Source organism: Carica papaya, chromosome 8 (genome assembly GCF_054855325.1).
Source record: "Carica papaya isolate Zhongbai chromosome 8, ASM5485532v1, whole genome shotgun sequence".
Taxonomy (NCBI): domain Eukaryota; kingdom Viridiplantae; phylum Streptophyta; class Magnoliopsida; order Brassicales; family Caricaceae; genus Carica; species Carica papaya.
The window spans coordinates 29,751,224-29,754,875 of NC_142316.1; positions in this window are offsets into that span (position 1 = coordinate 29,751,224).

Genomic DNA, 3,652 nt, shown 5'->3' on the forward strand with positions numbered 1-3,652 from the left:
CAAATCTATCTTTAGTTTTCTCCCAGCTATCTCTATTATACAATTTTTATATATAACATCAAAAAGTAATACTTTCACACCTGGTGTGGATATCATTAAAATATTCTCCAAATAAATAGGTGTAACACTCAATCATGGTACAAAAGTGTGTGACACGAATTAGTATGTGGAACCAAGATCTATTAACACCCTAGCTAAGTTTTTAGAGAGCAGATACATACCTTGGACGATGTTTGGATTCACTTTAGCATCTGATGCAGTAAGGGTATACACTCGTCCCTGTTTTGGAGCTTTCGTCTGTTCCATCATAAGTGGGCAGTTGCGAATCAGATGCTATTGGCTACCACATTTGAAACAGGATCGAGTGACATGATAGCACTCTTGGTCGCCATGATTCTTCTTGTAAGTACGGTAGGCCAACACCTTACCGGATACTGATGGTGGTCTAGGAGATATTTTTATTGTCATTCTAGACCTTTTATTTTGTGAAGTAAACACTGGAGTTGGTCTTCTCGGAGGTACAGAAGGTCTAGAATTGTCTGCTCCTGAGGATGAACCCTTAAGTCTGCTTTCCACTATCGTTGCTTTTGTTAAGACTTCATCATAAGTACTCAATTCTAAAACTGTAAGAGAATCCTAAATTTTGGTTATAGTCCCCAATGGACCTTCCTTACCCTATGTCCTTCATCAGTCATAATTACCGGAGCAAAACGAGTCAATTCAGTGAACCTCCAAGCATACTCAACTACTAACAAGTTTCCCTGAGTTAGCTACATAAATTTTAACTCCTTCTGAAGTTGAAGTTATGCACAAAAAAAACATTTGGCATTGAACACGCCCAGAAATTGTTCCTAGGTGATGGGAGCAAGTAAAGTAGTCTGTTTGAACTCCCACTAACAGTCAGCTTTGCCTACAAGTAGATATGTAGCAAGAATCACTTTTTGCTTAATAGTCACCCCTAAAACTCGGAATGCCTTTTTAACTGCCTTCAACCATCCTTCAATTTCAATAAAATTCTTTATATTAGCAAAGGTAAGAGGATTAAGTCTCATAAACTGCCTATGACAATCTAGATCCACAACGGGGGGTTCTGGATTACGCGGAGCCAGTACTAGAAGAGGACTAGGTATCCCTTCCTTAGGTTGATTAATAAGCTCCTCTACCATGTGGTACAACCAATCAATATTTTCCTGTAAGGACATATAACCGGGATGTATCCTTGATAGAGATCGTCTATGTATCATTTTACAACCCTACATCTAGAAAAGAACGGATTAGAACATTCCAATATAACATTTTCTACTCCTCAACATCCCAAAAATTGTAAGAAATCACATTTAAACTCTAAAACCTCATGAACAAAGGATGATTCTAGGAACGTGGGCTATGATACCACCTATCACACCCCAAAACTCGGTAATTGGCACAATTCCTACTCATGTCACTTTCAAACAATGGGCTCACAAAATATGCATATGCATATCTCAAAATTTTAATATAAAATATATCATCCCATGTGATATACACAGCAGTTATATATACAGAACATGAGCCCAAAATTTAGAGTTTAACAAAATAAAATAATAATTTTTAGAATATGAACAAAATATACATGAATTAGAACACTTTCAAAAGTTCTACTCGTCCAGCAATGGTTCTGACTCTTTTTTTCCTTTGAAAAATATTGAGGTGAAATTTAATGAGTTTCACCTACTCAATAAGTATTTTCATTCTTCTAAACCTAGATAAGACATCATGAAAAACACCCAACATGTGGGAGATATAATGGTAATGTTTTCAATGCAAATTTTATTTATAATTTTCACCATTTTTTAAACTAGAATTTACTTATTACACAATTGTTTTGGACATTCTAATTTCTCATGTTTCTGATCAGATGTCTTAATTTCACTCTAATATCATTTATAGCCTCGAAGTATCATTACATACACTCAAAAAATATATATATACACTCGAAAGTTCATCTCTAGGTTTCCATCGCGTGATGCCCTTTATGTCGTTGTCGATGAGAGGTAAAATGGATCTCCCCATCGCATGGATGGTACACACAAAATCTCACATTGACCACAACAATTACGTTGCAAGGTGACCCATACTCACAAACACATATCCACGTCTAAATTAGATTTCAAACTCTATCCATGTGTAGGTTCACCATGCCCGCTGAATTTCAGCCACATACATATACTCCCCTCCTCGATTCAGACTGAATGAGAATGTTTTCAGGTTCCATACACTTTTCACTCACATCACCTCGTTTTCCAATTTCTTATTTTCTTCCCTTTTATTCTATTTTTTCTTTAAGTATTATTTAAGTTAATTTGTTTTGTAACCATAATTAATTCATTTATACTTTTACGGTTCAATCAGGACCGTCTATCTCCTGATTTCTCTTTGCTCCCTTCCATTCTTATTTAATTATGCTTTTGTCCTTTTTTTTCTACTTATTTTCATTTAGGTCCTTAAAATTTATAAGAACTCCTTAATTTCCAAAATTTCTTTCATTTTGACCCTAAATCCTAATTATTTATTTATTTATTTACATACTTTTTTATTTTGGGGTCTGGATATTACAATTTTAAACATATATACTCCTTTAAATTTTTAATGAAAAAAGTTAAGATTATTAAGTTATGTTTCCATGTTTTAAAGACAAACTCAAATTAATTAATTAATTAATATATTATAATAATATTATTATATCTATTTTTATTGTTACTAATTTAATTAATCATTTAAATTATTTTTTGAATTATTTTTTAAAATATTTAAATATTGTTTAACTATTTTAATTTTCTTAATTAAAAAATAAAAAAGAAAAACTATACATTTAAAACAAAGAAAAAATGTCATCTAACAAATTATAATGAAAAAAATATTATGACCTAAATTATAATAATTAAATTTTAATAATCAATTTAATAATTTATCCAAAAACTTATATTTGTAGAATATGGAAATATATATAATGTGAGAGTTGAAATTGAAATGGGTGTGGCAGCCCAAGACATGAGGAGAGAGGGCTCAAGCTGCAAAAACCTGATGAGGCCTCCCAAAAATATTAAGGGCAGAATCCAATTTATATATGTGTTTTGGTGGTATGTTTATGTCTAAGTCCATAAAACCAATAAGCATGAATTATTACTTTGAAAAATTTTATATCACTCCAAAGTTTCAATTAGGAAAACCCATGAGGCAATAGAAAAGAAAACTCAGAAGGGAAATTTTTTCCAATTCAATTCAAAGTAGTTGACTTTGTTATTCTCATATTTAAGCTATCATTTTATAATTATCTTACAATAGTATGAGTTAAAATTTTCATATAGAAGACCATTTGGATTTAATTCTTATTGATAGTATTTGAGAAAATAAAATCCTAATTGATGTGAAAAAAGTATGCCCTTAAAATAATTGAGGAAATAGATTTAGAACTTAATTTCATTTTATACAAAATTAATTTAATGCTAAAAAGAAAGAAGTAAATATACCACCTCAATTTCCTTACTTTACATCTTCTCAACAAGAGTAAATAGGGAAAGAAGAAAAAGATATACATAGAAGTACATATTTATATGTGTGTATATATATATATCTATACGTAAATGTTCATAATTCCAACTAAAAGAATATT